Source organism: Crotalus tigris, unplaced genomic scaffold (genome assembly GCF_016545835.1).
Source record: "Crotalus tigris isolate CLP2741 ecotype Arizona unplaced genomic scaffold, ASM1654583v1 scf7180000023637.1517150, whole genome shotgun sequence".
In the NCBI taxonomy this organism is placed as follows: domain Eukaryota; kingdom Metazoa; phylum Chordata; class Lepidosauria; order Squamata; family Viperidae; genus Crotalus; species Crotalus tigris.
The window spans coordinates 1,464,243-1,487,040 of NW_024100094.1; the positions used below are offsets into that span (position 1 = coordinate 1,464,243).

General features: G+C 40.5%; 1 protein-coding gene across 1 annotated transcript in view; it reads right to left on the reverse strand.

The window, feature by feature from the left end:
• TMEM52B (transmembrane protein 52B) overlaps positions 1–22,798 on the reverse strand; it is a 69,008-nt gene that overhangs the window by 41,433 nt on the left and 4,777 nt on the right. The gene's annotated exons all lie outside the window — the stretch shown is intronic.

Sequence of the window (22,798 nt, forward strand, 5' to 3'; positions counted from 1 at the left end):
TTTTCACACATGACCATTTCAGCATCCCCCGGGTCATGTGATTTACATTCGGATGCTTGGCAACTGATTCATATTTATGACAGTCACAGTGTCACAGTCACAGTGTCCCAGGGTCAGGTGATCCCCTTTTGCAATCTTCTGACAAGCAAAGTCAATGGGGGAACCAGGTTCATTTAACAACCTTTTATATCAGGGTATCAAATTCAATTTAATTGAGGGCTGCATTAGCATTGTGGTTACTGTCAGGGGGGTTCCTTTTTTCCTTTTTCCCTCCCTCCCTGCCTCTCTCCTTCTCATTCCCATCTCCTTCCTTCCTTCTTCCCCTCCCTCTTTCCCTCTGTCTCATTCCCATCTCCTTCCTTCCTTCCTCCCCTCATTTCCCTGCCTTTCATTCCCATCTCCTTCCTTCCTTCCTCCCCTCATTTCCCTGCCTTTCATTCCCATCTCCTTCCTTCCTTTTTCCTTCCTCCCTCTCTGCCTCTCTCTCTTTCTCATTCTCATTCTCAGCTCCTTCCTTCCTTCCTTCCTTCCTTCCCTCCCTCCCTGATCCTGGCACTTCTGCTGAGCCCTGACACCTGATTGGTGCTTCTGCAGGACTGTCAGGGATCAGCAGAACACCAGGATCAGCACCAGTCTCCAGCTGATCGGTGCTTCTGTGGGGCTCAGCAGAAGTGGCAGGCTCATCGCCAGGCTCCAACTGATCGATGCTTCTGTGGGGCTCAGGATCAGTGCCTGGTGCTTCTGCTGAGCCCTGACAGCCCTGCAAAAGTGCTGATCAGTTGGAGCCTGGCGCTGATCCCAGTGCTTCTGCTGAGCCCTGCAGAAGTGCCAATCAGCTGGAGCCCAGCTGTAAGGACCCACTTCAATCCCACATCTTAAGAAAGCAGAACTCTTAGAAACAATTTCTTCCAACAGGAACTTTTATTAAGAGTAGTTGATAGCAGGCATAATAAACAGGATCTGAGGGATTCTTTACAGATCGATACTTTAAAGGATCCCTAACCAAACCCCACCCCACAGTTCATCCACATGGTTCAGACCAGCCAATCCCAGGTGTTAAGTCAATTGTGGGAAAGGGAAGATAACATCGGTCTGGCTCCGTTTGTAGCATGATGTTTCACAGCTCTTCACATCTCCTTTTGAGACCAGAGAAATAAGCCACGTTCCGGATGTTTGTATTTCCTCCCCCCCTTTTCCTAGCTGCCAGGTTAGGGAGAAGAAAGTTCAGAGAGATGCATAGTGCAGGAGACAATTTATTACATTGTAATGGGCAGCAGATACAGAGGCAATAAACAAAAGGTTACATTGTAGCGAATAGAGAAAGTGAAAGCCATAACCCCGCAGGCATATCCCCCCTCCCTCTTGGGAGTATGGCAGAATCCAGGAGAAGGTGAGATTTGGTTTTAGATAAGAGGAGATAGATAGAAATGAAATATAAGTGGGTTCTGACACCGGCGCTGATCCTGGCATTTCTGCTGAGCCCTGACAGCCCTGCAACTCCAGCTGTCTCTTGCTCAAGCTTGTGCTGCTGCTGCTTCAGCTCATTCTCCCTAGTGGACAATCACTCAAATATGAGCCAGCAGTTTGGTGCACTTTCCAAAAAGGCCAACACAGTCCTAGGCTGTGATTTCGTGAAGCGTTAATACCATTTTATAATGCCTTGGTAAGATCATACTAGGAATATTGCATCCAGTTTTGGTCGCTACGATATAAAAAATATATTGAGATTCTAGAAAGAATGCAGAGAAGAGCAACAAAGATGATTAGCGAACTGGAGGATAAAATGGTTGCAGGATTTGGGTATGTCTAGTTTAATGAAAAGAAGGACTATGGGTGATATGATAGCAGTGTTCCAATATCTGAAGCAGGGGTCCCCAAACTAAGGTCTGCAGCCCAATACCAAGCTGTGGTCTGTTGGCTTGGCCATTGGGCCACATAAGTGGCTGGCCATTGCATGCGTGTGTGCATGCTCACACACCCCATTTGCTCTAGCATTGGGGTGTGGCGCAGTCGCTACAATGCCACAAGTGTCATATAGGCTATAGTATTGCTGTGAGTGCACACATCCCCACTTGTGCTAGCATTGTATCATTGAGTGGGCGCTAGCGTCGCCCAAGCATTGCACAGGTACTCATGGCCTGTTGTGTTGCATGTGCACACACCCCCATTTATGCATGCACATGCTCACATGCATAAGGGCGCCTCCACCACCACTCCGCCCTGGGCCACCAACTCAGAAAGGTTGGGACCTCTGATCTAACGGGCTGCCATAAAGAAGAGGGGGTCAACCTATTCTCCAAAGCACCTGAAGGCAGGACAAGAAGCACTGGATGGAAACTAATCAAGGAAGGAACCAATCTAGAACTAAGGAGAAATTTCCTGACAGTTAAAACAATTAATTAGTGGAATTACTTGCCTCCAGAAGTTATGGATGCTCCAACACTGGATGCTCAAACACTGTTTGTCTGGAATAATGTACTGTTTCCTGCTTGAGCAAGGAGTTGGACAAGAAGATCTCCAAGGTCCCTTCCAATGCTATTGTTCTATTATACTGCAGATTACCCAACCAAATGCAGGGAGCCCTCAACTTACATTTAGTGACTGTCCAAAGGCACTGAAAAAAGTGACTTGTAACCATTTATCACACGACTGTTGCAGCATCCCCATGGTCACATGGTTTACATTTGGATGCTTGATAACTGACTCACATTTATGATGGTTGCAGTGTCCCGGGGTCATGTGATCACCTTTTGCAAACTTCTGACAATCAGAATTAATGGAATAGAATAGAATAGAGCTGGAGGGGACCTTAGAGGTCTTCTAGTCCAGCCCCCTGCTCAAGCAGGAGAACCTCTACATCTCAGACAGGTGGTTGTCTAGTCTCTTCTTAAAAATCTCCAGTGATGGAAGACTCACGATTTCTGGGGGTAAACTGTTCCACTGGTTGATTGTCCTCACTGTCAGGAAGTTTCTTCTTTCCAAGTTGCTTCTCTCCTTGATCAGTTTCCAGCCATTGTTTCTCATCCTTCCCTTTGGTGCTCTGGTGAACAACCTGACCCCCTGTGCCTTGTGGCAGTCCCTCAGATACTGGAACACTGCTATCATGTCTCTCCTATTTCTTCTTTTCTTTAGACTAGCCAAACCCAAGTCCTGCAGCCATTCTTCGTATGTTTTAGCCTCCAGGCCTCTGATCATCTTAGTTGCTCTTTGAATTTTTTCAAAACTCTCATCTTTTTTGTGATATGGTAACCAAAATTGGCTGCAGTATTCCAGGTGTGGTCTTACTAGGGCTTTGTAAAGCAGTACTAGTACTTTGCATGATTTTGATTTTATGCCTTTGTTTATACAACCCAGGATTCTATTAGCTTTTTTGGTTGCTGCTGCATACTGCTGGCTCATAGTCAAGTGATTGTCCACTAGGATTCCAAGGTCCCTCTCACAGTTACTGTTTTTAAGCCAGGACTCACCCAATCTGTACTTGTGCCTTTGGTTCTTCCTGCCTAAGTGTAGGACTTTGCTTTTCTCCACATTGAAACTCATTTTGTTGGATAGGGCCCATTGTTTAAGTTTGTCAAGATTCTGGGGTGTTGGCTACTCCTGACAGTTTGATGTCATCTGCAAATTTGATGAGTCCCCTTCAATTCCCTCATCTATGTCATTTATGAAGATATTGAAGAGTACTGGGCCTAATATGGAATTCTGTGGTACCCCACTGCTAACCTCTCTCCAGGGAGATGTAGTGCCATTGAGGACTACTTGTTGAGTACTGTTTTTCAGCCAGCTACAGATCCATCTGGTGGTGGTGTTGTCTATTCCACCTTTTACTAACTTACCAATTAGTAGGTTGTGGTGTACTTTGTCAAATGCTGTACTAAAATCCAAGTATACTATGTCCACTGCATTTTGCTGATCTACTAGTTTAGTCACTTTATTGAAGAATGAAATAAGATTGGTTTGGCATGATCTATTTTTAACAAACCCATGCTGGCTACTAGTTATGACTTTGTTTACTTCTAGTTGTTCACAGATCTGTTTTTTTGATGATCTTTTCTAGGCTCTTCCCAGATATTGATATTAAACTGATTGGTCCGTAGTTTCCTGGGTCTGTTTTTTTCTTTCTCGAACATGGGGACCACATCAGCCCTTTTCCAATCCTCAGGTATTTCCCTGGTGCTTCAGGATTTATGAAAGATATGGTGCAACAGTTCTGAGATAACATCTGCCAGCTCTTTCAGAACTCTTTCTTGCTTATTTTAATTTTTGTTTCTAGTTTATCTTTTGCAGTGGGTTTTTTGGGGGGGTATGTTGGGCTATAGTTTCTTTTTGTGTGAAGATTGAGGCAAAGTATGAGTTAAGCAGCTCTGCTTTCTCCCTGTTGCCTGTAATTTCCTTGCCATCTTCTCTCTTTAGTGGGCCTACCGTTTCCTTGACTTTTTTTTGTTAATATGTTGGAAGAAACTTTTTTTTATTGTTCTTGATTTCTGTTGCAAGTCTTTGCTCATTCTGACCCTTTGCTTACCTGATTTCTTCTTTGCATGTTCTGGCTGTCTGCTGATAATTGGCCTTGGTTATGTGTCCCTCTTTCCATTTTTTGTATTTGTCCTTTTTGTTGTTCAGTTTGTTTGAAAGATCTTTGTACAGCCATGCTGGTTTCTTCTTGAATTTCTTGTTTTTCTTCTTCATTTGTGTTGTGCTGGTCTGGGCTTTTGTGATCGCTTTCCCATGCTTCTTGGGTTGTTTTCCCCTTTACAAATTTCATCCATAGGATCTTTTCTAGGTTTTCTCTGAATTTGTTAAAGTCGGCTCTTTTGAAGTTTAAGACATTGGTTGGATTTCTATTACTAATGTTTGCATTATGTTAAATTCCAGTATGACATAGTCACTTTTACCCAAGGTTCCGGAAATTTCAATTGCCTCTATCACTTCTTCTCTATTTGTAAGGATGAAGTCCAGTATAGCTTTACATCTAGTTTCCTCCTCCAGCTTTTGGGTGACAGAGTTGTCAGTTAGGTTGGTTAGGAATCTCTTTGATATTCTGCTCACTGCAGAGTTTGTCTCCCAGTTGATATCTGGATAGGTGATAACTGTGTTACTTAACAAATGTGACAAGAAAAGTCATAAAATGGGGCAAAACTCCCTTAACAAATTTCTCAGTCACATAAATTTTGAGTTCAATTGTGGTCATCAGCTGAGAACTCTCTGTAAAGGAAATAGATGAATTTTTTTCTAATCAGCTAAGTTGTGCAGAAAACACACCACAGTAGTAATGGGGGACTTTATCCTAACATCAACTGGTAGAGAAACTCTGCATCTAGCGAAAGAACAAAGAGGTTTGCAGACAATTTTGTCACTCAAAAGGTAGAGGAGGGAACTAGAGGATCAGCTATACTGGACTTATTTCTCACTAATAGAGATGAAATTATAAAACACTAAGAAAACACTAAAAACAAATTAAGACTTGGAACCCTGCAGAGAAAATTCAGAAACCTGGTTAACGACTCAACACACTCAAGAAACTCCTCAGAACAATTTCTACAATGCATCAAACACAAGATCAACAAGAAAGAAATTATGGTCTCCTTCAAAATCACTGCTCTCTTCACCTGGATTGACATCGACCTAGCTAAACAAACCATATACCACCTACTCACTAAACACCACCTTCCTCTTCTTCCTAGGCTCGAAAGAAGCTGGCAAAATTAAGGAGGAAAATCTATCATGAGAAATGGGAGTTTGCTTGAAGACCCGGCAGCTGCTGATAACCCAGAGGGGGAAGCAACAGACAGCATGCTGTGGGAATTTTGGCAGACAAACAGCTGGCTGACAAATGCAAATCGGTGGAGAGATACCAGACTGCCTGCCACTGAGGATTTGGGTGAGTCACTGGAAAGATTTGAAAAGCGAGAGGTGAGAGGCAGAAATCAATTCCTGCAGAGAGGAGCCTGCAGCCCTTCCATTGCTGATCAGACAGCCTTTCAGACCCTGTCTTCCCCTGCCAGAGACTCCAGCCCTGAAGAGAGAGGGAATTCCAATCTGCGGCCCCTGAAGCAATGGGGAGTTTGGCATCCCCCGCAGGTAGATGGACAACGGCCTCTGAGCTTGCCACAGCTAATAGAGGCCTTGCAACAGCTTGGGGTGGTGCAGAAGCCAGGAGATCAGCAGCTGATGGGAGAATGACCACAGCAAGGAGATTGGCCACAGCCCCCGAACGTGCAACCCCTGGGCATAAATCAACAGCCTATCATTGCACCACCTTTCAGGGCAACTTTCGATGGGGACCCAGAGAAGTTGATTTTTCCCCCCCTCAACTAAGTACGTTCTCATTTGAATTGCTGGGCCTATCTCTACCCAGACCCAGGGGCCATGGTTGATGTGATTGCGTCCAGCCTAGAGGGAGAAGCATCCGAATGGCTGAACAATTTATATAATGAGAAAGCCCCTGAATTGGAGGACCCTCCCACCTCTTCCTCCTAGTGCTTAGAGAAAGATTTGAGGACCCATCAATTGGTCTCAAAGCAGAAAACAAATCTGCAAAATAAAACAAGCTGGAAGGCCTGCCCTGGAGTACGTGCGAGAATTTCGCCAAATAGCAGGTCGAATAGAGGTGTGGCCTGAGCAATCCCTAATCCATCACTTCATTGAGGGATTAGACGATCACCTCTCTCAGGCCTGCATCTATTGAGCAGTACCTGATCAGAAGCAAGAATGATACCAGGCAGCGGTGAAGCTAGACGTTCAGCTCACCTGCTATAATAAGCCTCCCCCACCTGAATCTGAGCAGCAGCCAGAGCAACCCCAAACAGCAATCAACCCCACAAAAACCTCCAAGTACTGCGATGGCTGAGAGACCCAGGCCACCTGCAGGCCCGTCAATCAAGTGTTTCCGGTATGGACAGGAGGGAAATCAAGCAGCAAACTGTCCAGTCCCCTACCCCCGACCACAGAGCAGACCGGAACCAGCAGCAAGAAGGAAACCTGCCCAGCGGCTAATGAGAGAAAAATCCAACTGGGTCACGCAAGAACCTGTTGCCCAGATTACACCCTCCCCCACAGGAAGACGCTGGGACTCCTCGGGGACCCGCCCCTGCTCTAACCTCCTTTGACAGTGATGACGAAGGAGAGAGCGACCCAATGGTGAGTTGACATGTCCCACCTTTTTCACTGCCCGCCAAACTTATAATCCCTAAGTCAGGGGCACAAATGGACTTAAATGTGCTAATCGATTCTGGATGCACCCGATGCATTATTAGCCTGCCATTTGCCATGAAAATGGGCATATGGCAAAACAGCTCTCCAAACCTGTGAGGTTTGAGTAAGCCAATGGCTCCCTGATGGGAGGGACTCTAGTCACACTGAGCCCCTATGCCTAGAAATAGGTGAGCACTGGGAGTTTATTTGCTTCCTGGTGGCCCCAAAAATGACTGAGGCTGTGATTCTAGGATTAGCCTGGTTGGACAAATGGAAGACATTTATCTGGTGAGAGAAAGGAATGAGAACAGTAAGACTACCTATAGGATCTAAGCCTCCCACTGATTCAATGGATGTTATGGGACACTTTAGACCACCCAATGAGTGAGTGCACATGCCTGCCTCACTGCCACCAGGCGAACTATCCAACCCCAATGAACACCAGGACCTAGTGGAGGCATTTAGTGAAAAAGAATGCGATGCCCTGCCCCCTTACAGACCCAATGACTGCTCTATCAAACTGGTGCCAGGAGCCAAACTCCCACGACCGAGAATGTATGCTATGCCCCCCCTCAAAATGGAGGAGATGCAATGATATGTGAACAAAAACCTAGCAAGGGGTTCATTAAATGGGCAAATCTACCTTGGGAGCCCCTGTGTTGTTCAAAGAAAAAAAGATGGGTCTCTGCATCTCTGCGTAGACTATAAAGGTCTCAATGCTGTGAGTGTGGAAAACAAATACCCCCTCCCACTCCTAAAGGACTAATTAACCCATCTGGCTAAGGGGAGTGTCTTCACTAAATTAGACCTGAGAGAGGCATATTACCGGGTGAGAATAAAGGAGGGAGACAAGTGAAAAACTGCCTTCAACTGTCCTATGGGGAGCTATCAGTTCAAAGTCATGCCATTTGGACTACAGGGGCCCCCAGCCGTATTCATGCAGTTGATTAATGAGGTCCTACATGATCACTTGTACAAAGGGGTTCTGGTGTATCTTGATGATATCCTGATATACAGCACGAATATGACTGATCACATAAAGCTAGTGAGAGAGGTGTTAAAGAAATTATTGAATGCCAAGCTTTATGCCAAATTGTCAAAATGTGAATTTCACCAGACCCAATTAAATTATCTTGCTTACAGAATTTCCAACGAGGGCATTGCAATGGATCCAGCCAAAGTGAGAACTATAATTGAGTGGCAGCTCCCAAAGACTCGCAAACAACTTCAGACTTTTTCGGTTTTGCCAACTTCTATCCTTTGCTGAGATTGCCCTACCCCTTACAGAACTACTCAAAACAGGGAAAGGAGGAGGAAAACTGCGACCGGGCCATGCACTTACATGGACTATGAGCTGTCAAACAGTTTTTGAGAATTTAAAAAGACTATTTGCTGCTGAACCAATCCTAAAGCACCCCTGCCTGGGGGAACCCTTTGTAATCCAAGCTGACACCAGCAACATGGCAGTCGGAGCTGTATTACTGCAAAAGAACAAAAGTGGAATTCTATAACCCTGTGCCTACACCTCTAAAAAATTTACTGAAAGCGAGAGGAGATGGGCAATCTGGGAGAAAGATGCCTTTGCAATTAGGTGGGGGCTGTTAAACTGGCAACACTATCTAGAAGGGAGCAAGGTTCCATTTGAAGTATGGACAGATCATAAAAACCTAGAGGCACTGAAAACTCCCCACAAATTGTCCCCAAAGCAAGTACAGTGGGCACAGTACTTTAACCATTTCAACTTCACTCTAAAGTACATACCGGGAAGAAAAAACATCCTAGCTGATGCGCTATCGAGATTGCCCCAGTACAAAAGCGAGCGCAAAGAGGTTAATGAAGCAATTATCTCCAATCCACAAACTGCCACTCAATTTATGCCTCACTGGTCCCAAATCCTGATGACTGTGGGGTAAAGAAAATAAAACAAGAGCTCTTCACCGATCAATGGTTCAAAGATAATCAAAGCTCCCTAACATGCAGGGATGGCTTGGCCTACAAAGGGGGAAACTATATTTGCCCGAAGCCTTCCATCTTAATGCTCTCAAACACAGCCATGATGTAAAACAGGCTGGACACTTTGGATATCTATCTCACCTGCCCGCAATTTTGGTGGCCGGGGCTGAAATGGGATGTGGAAAACTATGTAAACAGTTGTACTGTATGTGCCACAATGAAAAGAATCCCAGGGAAAAACCCTGGGTTACTACAACCAGTGGCAGACCCTTCTCAACCGTGGGAAGAAATAGCTATGGACTTTATAGTAGACCTACCTGAAAGTAGAGAAAATACTGTCATCTGGACTGTGACAGACCTGTTCTCGACGCAGGCCCATTTCAATGCCTGCAAAGGACTCCCATCTGCCCAATGACTGACTAAATTGTTCCTGAAACATATCTACCAGCTGCATGGTGCCCCTAAGCGAATAATTTTGGACGGGGGGGGGTACACTTCACAACGAAGTTCTGGAGGAGTTTTCTTAAATTAATTGGATCGTCTCAAGGCTTATCATCTGCTTTTCATCTGGCAACCAATGGGGCTGCAGAATCCGCTAACAAAATGATGGAGCAATATCTCAGATGCTACGTTTCCTACCAACAGACAAACTGGACTGACTTCCTCCCTTTTGCAGAGGTGGTGTACAATAATTCTGTTCACAGCAGTACCGGCTACACGCCTTTCAGAGTAGCCATAGGAAAAGCCAATGCCTGAATACTCTCAGGGGCCCTCCGCCTCCCAGACACTTGATCAATGGGTAAGGGGTTGGGAAGAAGTTTGGAGAAACATGAAAACTGTGTTTAAAAAGTCTTCCGAGACCTATAAAAAGCAAGCTGATAAAAAGAGGGCTCCCCAAAGAATATTCCAAGTTGGGGAAAAGGTTTATCTGTCAACTAAATATTTACGCCTCAAATTGCCTTACTTGGGGCCTTTCCCCATAGTAAGGATCATCAACCCTGTCACAGTAGAATTGAAACTCCCTAGACTTTTAGGGAGAATTAATCCTGTCTTCCATTGCAGCTTGTTAAAACCTTATCGGGGCTCCACTTTAAGACCTCCCCCCAAAAAGGCACCCAGGCCCCTCATAGTAGTGGGTCAGACTCACTATGAAGTGAAATGTATTCTTGCCTCTAGAATTTTTATAGGGAAATTGCAGTACCTAGTACAATGGAAGGGGCACTTGCTGTCCGAAGCTACTTGGGTGAAATCTAACAATGTGAAGGCTGACCGACTCATCAAAAAGTTTCATGGGAAAAACCCCAACCAAGAGATAATCCCTGACATATGCTTTTGTTTACAGACAGCACCTATCCTTTTTGTAAGGGGGGGGGCGGATGTCAACCCTGCTAATATTGGATAGTATTGCTTTGACAAGATATGCAGAACTGTCTGGTATTTTTAGAGTTAATTTAAATGACACTGGGAGGGGAGGAGAAAGATAAGGAATGCATGATATATGGAACGGAAGTGAATCTTTGCCCTTCAGGCTAATTGGAAAATGTGATTTATGACTGCAACATAGGAGAGGGGAATAGCCTGGAATGTTATGTGCAAGGAAAGGAAATTCAGATTTTGGCATTCCTCCATGCCGTGCCGACACTCTGTAACACAGAGAATAAAGACTTTTTAGGATAAACAATGCCTGGAAGTTCTTTGAAGTGTTTCATTAGTTGGAACCATGACACAAAGATGATGCCACTACAGAACACTCCATGTTCACAGAAACCATCATAAAACTCCTGAACACATACTTTAAGTTCAATGGGAAAATATACAAGCAAGTAAAGGTACCCCGGTGCAATCACCCATATCAAGTCTAATAGCAGAAGCAGTCATACAATGAATCTATAGCTCTATCCACCATCCAACCAGAATTTTGGACACGCTATGTTGATGACACCTTGGTCATCATCAAATGCTCTCAAATTGAAGAAACAACCCCCTCTACTTAATAACATATTCCTGGGATCAAATTTACACATGAAGATGAACCAGACAACAGACTCCCATTCCTCAACATTGACATAAGAAGACTGGACAATGGAGAAGTGGAAACCCGCATGTACCTGTGATGATCTAGGGCATGGCACAGAGGCAAAACAGTCAACTGGCAGTTCAAACTGCCCTTTATTTGCTCCAAATTTTCCCCAAATGTTCCCACATTTCTGGCAAGCCGCAGAAGGCTGCAAGTAGTTTCACAAGTTTTTAACTCTTCAGGTAGGGAAAGTGTGTGTATGGAACAAGCCATCCTCCTTCAGGTTTCAATTCACTCACAGATTAGAAGAGTAATTTACTCAAGGCCACGTAGATAACAAGGAAAGAAACACACATCCAAAATCTAACGAGTCTGTGGAAATACAAGCTAGCCTGAGCAGTTTCAGAAGAGAAGCCAAAATTCAATCCGAGGTTTTTGAATACCAAATCAAGTTTGTCAGCCTTTCAAATGGTCAGAGTTTCAGGGTTTCCAAGCAGAAATCACAACACAGAACAAGAGATCAGAGAGTTGTTTCCAAGATCAGCAATGGCACACAAAACTCCAAGCATTCAGCATTTGTTCCCAACAAATGCCCCTCCCCACAGCATCTCCTAAGTCTCAGTCTCCAGGTGTGCCATGTGGGGAGGGGTGGAGCACTCTCCTCCCAAGTAGTTGAGCCTGCCTGCATTGTTCTCTCCTTCTGTCCATGCTCCATGCTCTAGGATTAGGAGGGGGTGGCCCTTGCTCCTCACCTGAGCTCTGTCTCTCATGTTCATCCTGTCCCAATCCTGAAAGGCCCTGGCATGCCTCAGCCTGCTCTTCCCCACATTTTTCTGAAGCAACAGACACCTCTCCCTCGACCTCCATTGGCTCCAGTTCCAGCTCATTTTCCTCAGCAGATTCAGGCTCCGATGGGGGCATGACAGTACCCCGAACATACACACAAGGACCAGATCTTAAGCTTTGCAATTAACCATCCAACTGAAGATAAAAGAAGCTGTTTCCAGACCCTCTTCAGAAGGGCCAGGACACACTGCAGCACCACAACACTAAGAAAAGAAGAAGAGAAATGGCTGCTTAATGTCTTTCTCCATAATGGCTATCCAAAAATCTTTATATTCTGACACACAGCACCCAAACCACACCACACCACACAGCTGACCATCACACAAAAACTAACCCTACCATACACAAAAGGGGTGTCAGAAATGAAAACCAGACTTTTCCAACCACTAGAAATAGCAATAGCCCACAAACCCACAGCCATACTCCCCCAGAATTATCCAGAACCAAAGACAAGATACAGAAGGATGAAAGAATAATGTAATCTACAAAATCAGCTATAATGATTGCAACCAATTCTACATGGGACAAACAGCTCATCAGTTAAAAACCAGGATCCATGAACAGTCAAATGCCATGATTCCAAATCCTTAATCTTTACCACATCAATACCAAACAACAGCAGTTCGATTGAAGCAACACTAAAATCATCAGCCACGCTACCCCTGCCCCGCTTGTGAGTTTCATCAAAGCTTGGCACTCCACAAGCAATTCCATCAACAAGTACATTGACCTACAACCAGCCTACAAACCCCTCAGAATCTAAATCAATTGCACAGACAAGCAGAGACAGCACCAACCCTCAACCAACCCACACAACCCCCCAGCAGTTCACCTCCCAATGACCTTGACCTGATGTAAGGACCCACTTCAATCCCACATCTTAAGAAAGCAGAACTCTTGGAAACAATTTCTTCCAACAGGAACTTTTATTAAGAGTAGTTGATAGCAGACATAATAGACAGGATCTGAGGGATTTCTTTACAGATCGATTACCTTAAAGTGTCCCTAGCAAACCCCACCCCACGGTTCATCTGGATGATTCAGACCAGCCAATCCCCAGGTGTTAGGTCCATCGTGGGAAAGGGGAGATAATATCAATCCGGCTCCATTTGTAGTGCAATGTTTCACAGCTCTTCACACCTCCTTTTGAGAATGGAGAGATAAGCCAGGTCCAGGAGGCTTGTGTTTCTTCTCCCTCCCACTTTTCCTAGTTGCCTGATTAGGGAGAAGAAGGTTCAGAGAAATGCATAGTGCAGGAGGCAATTTGTTACATTGTAATGGATAGCAGACACAGAGTCAGTAACCAAAAGGTTACATTGTAGCAAATAGAGAAAGTGAAAGCAATAAACCTGCATACATATCCCTCCTTCACCTTGGAAGTATGGCAGAATCCAGGGAAAGGTGAGATTTGATTTTAACTCAGAGGAGATACATAGAAATGAAATATAACTGGATTCTGACACTTGATATAATTTCCCCATCACAAGCATCTCACTGATGATTCACACCTGACCCATCACAGACCCTCACTTAACACATCCACACCTGAAGTCCTTATAAACAGAAGAACACTGGCACTGATATCCCCTAAACACTGCTGAAGATATTACCTAGCCTGGTAATGAAACATTCGTAAAACAACCCACAAGCTCAGAGAACGACCCTTGACCCTCATCCTATACCCAAGCTACAGATATTTGCCACTATTGCAAATTAAATTTTGCAACAAATGTCAAAAATAATTTTAAAAATTTTCTTTCAACTTGTAAAAAAAAGTCAAGAAAATGATCAATGCAGTAATGGGAGAAGATGGCAAGGAGTTAATGGGCAGCAGGAAGAATGAGCAACTGTTTAATTCACTTTTTGCATCTGTCTTTACACAAAAGAAAAAAATACTCCAATCTAACAAAAACAGTACATAAAAGATTGATTAGGAATACATGACAAAATAGGCAAAAAATGATAAGACAACATCTATGAACTGTATACAAGTTTAATCACCAGTATCAGGTGGATTATATCCCAGCATTCTGGAGCAGCTGGTAGAAGTTATCTCAGAAGCACTGAACTTTCAAAGATCCTGCAGCACTGGAGAATTACAGAGGACTGGAAAAGAGCTGATGTAGTTCCAATCTTCAAGAAAAGGAGGAAAAAAATGGATCTAGGAAACTACAGGCAAATCAGCCTGACATTAATACCTGAGAAGATCCTGGAAAAAATAACCAAGCTTCTGTAAATACCTATTGTAGAAGCAAGTAAAACTATTAGTAAAAGCCACATGAGTTTGTCAAAAACTGATCGTTCCAAACAAAACTTATTGCATTCTTTGACAAACTGACTAAAATAGTGGGCCAGCATAATAAAGTGGATATAGTATATCTGAACTTTACTAAGACAGTTGACAAACCACAGCCTACTTTTTCTTAAAATAGAAAAATGTAAAATAGATAGCATGACTGCCAATGTGTAGTCCTTACTAGAACTACATCTACATGGAGAGAAGGATGTAGTGGTGCACACAAGGTTCTGTCTTAGGCCCAGTATTTTTCAACATCTTCATAAACAATTTAGATGAAGGGATAGAACGGAATCTCATCAAATTTGCAGACAACACCAAGCTCGGGGAAATAGCCAACACTTTAGAAGATAGGCTCAAGATCCAGAAGGATCTTGACAGACTTGAACATTGAGCTCTATCCAACACAATGCAATTCAGTGGTGAAAAAAGTAATTACTTAGGCAAGAAAAACGATATGCACAGGTATAGAACAGGTAGTACCTGGCTCAAAAGCATTAACTGTAACAGAAGGATCTAAGAGTCCTAGTGGACAACCACTTAAACATGAGTCAACAGTGTGCTGCAACTGCTAAAAAAGCCATTGCAGTCCTAGGGATAGAGGGATAATATCAAGAAGTGTTAGTATTGTCTTATATTGCTTTCGAAAGATTACACTTGAAATATAACATCCATTTCTGAAAAAAACATGTTGAGACTCTAGAAAGTGCAGAGGAGAGAACAAAGATGATTAAGGGATTGTAGGCTAAAACATATGATGAATACTTGCAGGCACTGGGAATGTCTAGTCTAACAAAGGGAAGGACTAGACATGACAAGATAGTAGTCTTCCAATATTTCTATAACAAGAAAGAAGGGGTCAATCTGTTCTCCAAAGTACCCGAAGATAGGACAAGAAGTAATGGATGGAAACTTATCAAAGAGAGATCCAACTTAGAACTAAAGAGAAATTTCCTGGCAGTAAGAACAATTAATCAGTGGAACGGCTTGCCTTCAGATGTTGTGAGTTCTCCATCACTAGAAGAGATTGGACAGCCATTTGTTTGGAATGGTATATATAGGATCTCCAGCTTGAGCAGGGAGTTGGACTAGAAGACCTCCAAGGTTTCTTCCTACTCTGATTCTGTTAAGGCAGCACTGCCTCAGCTTCTTGGTAGGTTTTCAAAAGATAAAATGAGGTTTGAGATTCTACTAAGCTAGTTGAAGCTCTTCATATTCTTTGAATCTTACCAAAGTAATTCAAAAGTGCTTATTCAGTACTTCTGACTGGGACTGGAGTTTCAAATCAACAGTTTGATTTAAAAGGCTTGTCCTTTTCAATGCTTTGTATGTAATGTTTATTCATGACTGAAGGACAGAGAGGTTGTTCAATAGAACTTAAATGGTAGAGTAATAATTCAGATGAATCTAACAATGCTAGAATGTCAGCTTTGGATCCCAATGTATTTATACGAGCTCCAGTGTCTTTGCAGATAGTTACTAATGGCACTCATCAAGAGTGCTTCTTCTAGCCTTCTATTTATTATTTATTATTATAAAAATGTTAGCTTCTAATATCATTTTTATTAGGTCCCCAAAACATTCTAAGAAATAATTCTAATTTTTAGAAAATGGCAGATAATGTATGGCCATTTTTTTTGTGGCCAGGAAAGAAAGGTAATTGGGCTAGCCAACATTTTGGGGACTGAAGATGATATCAGAAACATATATACTAGAGAGATATAATGGAGTAATTAATTGCATATGGTACATTATGATTTAACAATTTGTATTAATGTGATTGGGATGTTTATAATTAATTCTGTGTGCTAAAAGCAGTTTCTCTTTTAGGAACATTTGGGACCATTTCCATCTTGCAGTCTATCACTTAGCCATATTGTCCTTGAACGCATCAATTTATTTTCTCTGAAATATATTTTTTTACCTTGATTCTTGAGAAAGGGTTTTGTTGAAGAGTTTCCGGTGACGTAGCTGAAGAATAGATTCGGGGGGAAATTCTCTTCTCCCTGGGTCCGATTTTCGTCTGCCGGTGGGTCCATTCGGACTGAAAGCCAACCCAGAGAGGTGGCCACCAAGGGGCAAAGTTTTGGGGACCGTTGGTCAGGGGTAGCTGGCTCGCTGGAGCCAAAGGAGCCCCTGGAATTGGCAGAAGAAAGGCAGACTGCATTTATGTGGTCCGCCAGCTGATCATCAGAGACAAAGAAGAAGCTTAGAGTGACAGCAAACAGCTGAGCTGGGTGAGAATACTTTTTCTTTCTCACTGGAAGTGGATTCTTGTTTGGCAAATAGCTCTTTTACAGCTTGAGAGTGTGCCTTTTACTTTTAGGGAGGAGTGGAATTTTCCTTTCTCTCTCCCTCTCCTGAACTCAAGCGGCAGTTTAAGCTTTTTGGCAAATTAAAAACTTTCTATGCTTTAAAGCTGTCTGAGGCTTAAGATAAATTTGGGAAGCTCCTGTTTTTATAGAGATTTTTTTGTCTTTGTTCTTTGTTGAAAAGCCAGTGCAATTTTTACTTTTTAAACATTTCAATCTCTTATTTTCACTTTGACCATTTTTTTCCTTCTTTAAATGTGCTGGGAATGGATACTGAGTGCCACCTTGTGGTTACATTGAGAACTATTTCACTTTCCCTTGTCTGAAGCTTATTCAGATTAGAATTTTGGCTGCATGCCCAGACAGTGTTTATTTGAAAGTCCTTGAAACCTTGCTGGAGAAAAGACTTTCTCTTGGTTTACTTGGCTTTATAAGATAGACTATAGACTATATCTACAAACAAATAGTATGTGGAGCCATCTGCTTCCCTGGATTATAAACACTGCATCTTTTGGAACTATAATAAGCTGTCCTAGAAGAATTGAAAATTAAGAAATTTCCCAGAACAGATTTTGGTGAATAATAATTTTGATATTTTTGCTTTTTCCTTTTCCTTTTCTTTTTTCCTTTTTCCTGTGTATTTTGGGAGCATTTTTTCACTCTTTTTTTTCTTCTTTTTCCCTCCTTTTTTCCCTGTTGCTATTTTTACTTTCCTTTTTCTTTTTATTTTTTTAACTACTTTTATGGATTTCCCCTCCTAATTAATAAGAGCCTTTTGGATTATAAAAGCTGGCCATTTAGCTACCTGGTGAATTACAATACAAGAAGTAAAGACCAAGATGAACGCTTCAAATCTATCTAAACTTGGGAAAAAAGGATCTTCTGCCCCTGCCTCGACTTCTGCAAGTCCAATATATCAGAAATCAATTACGACAATGCTCCAGCAGGAAAAGATGGATGTTCACCAAAAAGATACTCAAGCAATTTTTCAAGCAATTGCAGCCCAGACGGCAACTTCGACGAAAAATCATGAAGAGCTGAAAAATGGTCTTGACAAAATGAACTAAAAAATTACTAATATAGACTCCCAAATTGAAAAGTTTAACCAGGTAATTACAGAATCAGCAAAGAATTCAAAAAATGGAAGATAAATCAGTTGAAGTTGACCAGAAATTAGAAACTTTAAAAGATGAAAATGAAAAATTGCCCCAAATAAATGGAGAATTGGAAGACTCATTGGTGGTTATAGAAATGGAACAGGCCTCATATTTTTTAAGATTCCAAAATATAATTGAAGACAAGGAAGAGGATCTCTTGGATTTGATAACGGAGTTACTGGTAGATGTTCTAGGAATGCGGAAAATCCAAATGGAAGGAGAATTGGAGTCAATTAGAGTCAATTCAAACTATGCTAGAAGAAATAATGTGCCCAGGGAAGCATGTTAGATTTCTTAAAAGATCCATAAGAGATGGGATTCTGAGAAAAGTAAGAGATCAACCATTAAAAAATATAAAGAAAAAGAAATTGTAGTTCTCAAATAAATTCCTAGACGGATAAGAGAGGCCCAAAGAGACTATCAGTTCTTAACCAGGAAATTGACTGAAAAAGGAGTGGATTTTAGATGGTTGATTCCAGAAAGGATCTTAATCTACTGGGACATGAAAAGATACAGACTGGACACACCACTCAAAGCAATGGAATTTTTCGACAACCACAAAGCATTCTTGGAAAAAGGTGATCCCGAACCCAAGAAGCAAAAAGAAACAGTAGTTGAAGGAGCTGCTAAACAAACAGAGGAGGAAGAAATCAAAAATACATACCCAAAAGAAGGAGCAAGACTGAGAGACCAGAGACAGATAAGATCAGCTAGAAGATTGAGATCTAGATATAATTGAAAGCGATGGAGGAGATTGGAATTTTATCAATAAATATAAATGGACTAAACTCTCCTTAAAAGGAGAAAATTTTTAAAAGACTACAAAAACTAAAAATGGACATAATTTGCCTCCAATATTAAGAGACAACATTTCAAAATCCTAGAACAATTGAAAATTGGCAAACTTCATTTTACACTTGCATCTCAAAAGAAAAGAGGAATAGCCCTTTACATTAAAGAAAAGATGAATCCCAAACAAATCTATGCAGATGAAGAGGGGAGAATACTAATGGTGGAAATTATGGTGGATCAAAAACAGATATTGATGGTAGCAATATATGCACCTAATGATAAGCAAGAGCAATTTTATCAACAACTACACAAGAACATATTGGATTTAAGTTACCAAAATCTTTGTATAATGGGAGACTTTAATGCAATAGCAGATGCAACTTTGGATTATAAAAGCCATAAACAAGGGAGAAAAGGAGGAAATATACTACCTAAAGCATTTTCAGAAATGAAAGAATTTTGTATCCAAGACATATGGAGAGAGAGAAACCCAGAAAAACTACAATATACATTTTATTCAAATAGACATAAATCATGGTCTAGAATTGATATGATATGGACATCTTTCGACTTCAAAATGATAATACAAGAGGTGGAGATAGAAACTAATGTTTGGGCAGATCACAACCCAATAAAAATGACCTGGAAAGGAACCAAGAAAAAACTAAGATGGTCTCTGAATAAATCTATATTGAAAGAAAAAGAATTCTTACAATTAGCAACAAAGGAAATGGCTTATTTTTAAAAAAAAAATAAACGAGAAAGAAGAAACATCCCATCAAAAGTATGGGACATGGCCAAAGTATACTTCAGAGGGCTGGCTATAACTTATGCTTCTAAAAAAAATAAAGAAAAGAAACGATTACAGTTAAAACTGAGAGAAGAACTTAAAAAAATGAACTAGAGTTACAAACAAACCCACAAAAGAAAGTCCTCAAGAAACAAATGGAGATAATAAAGCATAAATTAAATCTGGCTGAGATGGAAATAATGGCTCAACAGATTAAATGAACTAAACAGAATTTCTTTGAAAATGCTAATAAACTGGGGAGATGGTTAGCATATAGATTGAAGAAAGAAAAAGAAAAAAAAGCTACAAGATTCAAAAGGAGAATTACAGTTCCAAAATGATGCAATGAAAAAAATCATTAAAGACTTCTATGAGATACTTTATAAGGCAGAGGAAGTTCCTAAAAAAATATACAGCTGTACTTAAAAAAAGCAGACTTGCCAAAAATTCTGGAGAATATTCAAAATATATTAAATGGAAAATATCAATGATGGAGATTATAGAAGCCATAAAAAGGAAAAAAAAAAAAAGGATAAGACTCCAGGCCCAGATGGACTTCCCGCAGAATTTTATACATCATTACAAGATGTATTAAGTCCAACTTTGAAAGAACTGTGTAATGAAATCCTCTTGGAAGCTAAAATACCAAAGTCGTGGATTGAAGCTAACATTACCTTAATATCTAAAGAAGATACTGATCTCACACAAATAAAAAAACTACAGACCAATATCGCTATTAAATGTGGATTATAAAATCTTTGCTTCAATAATGTTAGAAAGAATTAAGAAATTCTTGACTGAATTTATACACACAGACCAAAATGGCTTTCTACCTAAAAGACAGATAAAAAAATAATTTAAGAATGATTTTGGATGTTTTAGAGTATTATGAAAACCATCCAGGGAAACAGATGGCATTAATATTTCTTGATGTGCAAAAACCATTTGATAATCTGAACTGGCAATTTATGTTCCAGCAGTTGGTGGAATTGGACTTTGGGAAAAATTTCATAAATGCAATTCAAACAATCTGTAAGGACCCACCCCACTTTGCATCTTAAGAAGACAGAACTCTTGGAATAATTCTTCCAACAGGAATCCTTTATTAAGAGAAAATGGTTGCAGGCGTTTTAGACAGGACTTGGGGTTCAAGCTCTCCCATTCGAGGTTTTAAGGGGTTCCCCAGTAGTCCCACCCAATCACCCCCCTCTTCCAGTGACAGTTTCAGGCATCACAATCCCACCCCTTTTTTCCTTTCTTCCGGCTGGATGGAGACTTCAGATAAACTACATGAAAGGTAAATAGCCTCCTTTGTTATGATAAGGCCTTTTGGTGCTAACCACATTCAAACCCTTTGAAGTTGTACCAAAGGAAGTGAGGGCCATAAAGCCCCTTTGTTCACCCCCCCTCTCTTTCTTTATGACAGAATCCAGAGAGGGCAGAAATGGGGTTTTCTGTAATTGATAACTGGAGATGAAGTATAATTGGATTCTGACACAATCTACCATAAAAAAATGATTAGAATAACCTTAAATGGAGACTATACGGAAAATTTTGATATCAAAAAAGGTACAAGACAGGGATGTCCATTATCCCCATTGTTATTTATACTAACATTAGAAGTACTGACTAGAAAGATAAGATATAGAAATTAAAGGATTGGAGATAAAAGATCAAAAATATAAATTACAAGCCTTTGCAGATGACTTGTTTTTTATCTTGGAGGAGCCACTTGAAACAACTACTAAATTGTTGGAGAGAATAGAAAAGTTTGGAGAAGTGGCAAGTTTGAAAATAAATTAAAAAAGACTGAAGTATTGACAAAGAACTTAACAGATAAACAGAAAAGTCAACTTACAAAAAAGACAAATTAGTTTAAAAAGTTAAGTAAAGTACTTAGGAATCTACCTAACAGCAAGATGTGCAATATTAAAAGAAGACAACTATGAAAGATTGTTAAAACAAATGAAAATGGATTTGAAAAAGTGGAAAAATCTTCTACTGTCATTGTTAGGAAGAATAGCTACAGTGAAAATGAATATCTTACCAAAAATACTCTTCTTATTCCAAATGATTCCTGTAAAACTGGGAAAGGTCTTTTTTGATGACCTAATCACAACAATATTGAGATTTATTTGGCAAGGGAAAAAAGCACGAATTAAAGTGAAAATGCTACAAGAAGCTAAAGATAGTGGAGGATTTGGACTCCCGGACTAGAGACTATATTATCAAGCAGCTATTCTATCATGGCTTAAAGAATGGATAACGCTGAGAAATAAAAGACTATTGTACCTAGAGGGGCAGGACCTACAAATCTGTTGGCATGCCTTCCTATGGTACGGGAAGAATAAAACACAGAGATATTTTCAAAACCATGTTATAAGAAATGCAGTTATTTTAGAATGGGAAAGAATAAAGGAGAAAATTTATATCAATGGCTTTCAACAATGGAAGCTTTTGCTTAAACAAATTTAATTAACCATGACAAAGTCGTGACTTATAAAGATATCTTGGATAACAAAGGAAAATTGAAAGATAGACAAGATTTATAATGATAAGGTATTGATTTACCATGGTGGGCATATTTGCAAATTCAAATGAGATATGAAAAAGATGTAAAGAAAATGACAGACAGAACTTGATCAAATATTGTTAAAAACAGATGAAAACTTAATTAAGAAACTCTATAGATTTCTGCTAAATTTAAAGATGGAAGAAGAACAAGTAAAAGAAACAATGATAGTGTCGGCAAAAAACTTTGGATATTCTATAGATTTGGAAGACTGGTATTTCTATTCTATGGGATAGAAATATCAAATTGACTAAAGCAGTCTTGTATAAAGAAAATCTGTACAAAATGTTTTACAGATGGCACATGACACCAGTAAGATTAATGAAAATGTTTAAAAATACTTCAAATAATTGCTGGAAATGTAAACAAAGGCCAGGTACTTACTATCATATCTGGTGGACATGCCCTAAAGCAAAAACATTTTGGGTTAAGATACATACATGGTTGGAAAAATGATTAAAAGAAAGATTGAATTTAAACCAGAACTGTTTTTGTTAGGAATATTAGGACCTAATTATGAGAAGGAGAATGAATATTTAATATTGCATATACTAACTGCAGCGAGAATAGTATTTGCCCAATATTGGAAAAATGAAAACTTATCAACTGAAGAGGTTTTAATTAAGAAAATCTTAGAATGTGCAGAAATGGATAGATTGACCTTAGAGATTAAAGAGAGATTCAGTTTACTTTAAAACATAGGATAATTTTTACCAATGGTTAGGAAAACGAACTAGTGAGAAATGAATGTTATTTTGAATATATATTAGTAAGAAGAATGATATGCATTAACTAACTGATACCTTTTATGATTATCATTTATTACACTTATTACAGTCACTTATTACTATATCAACTATTGTTAACTAAACATT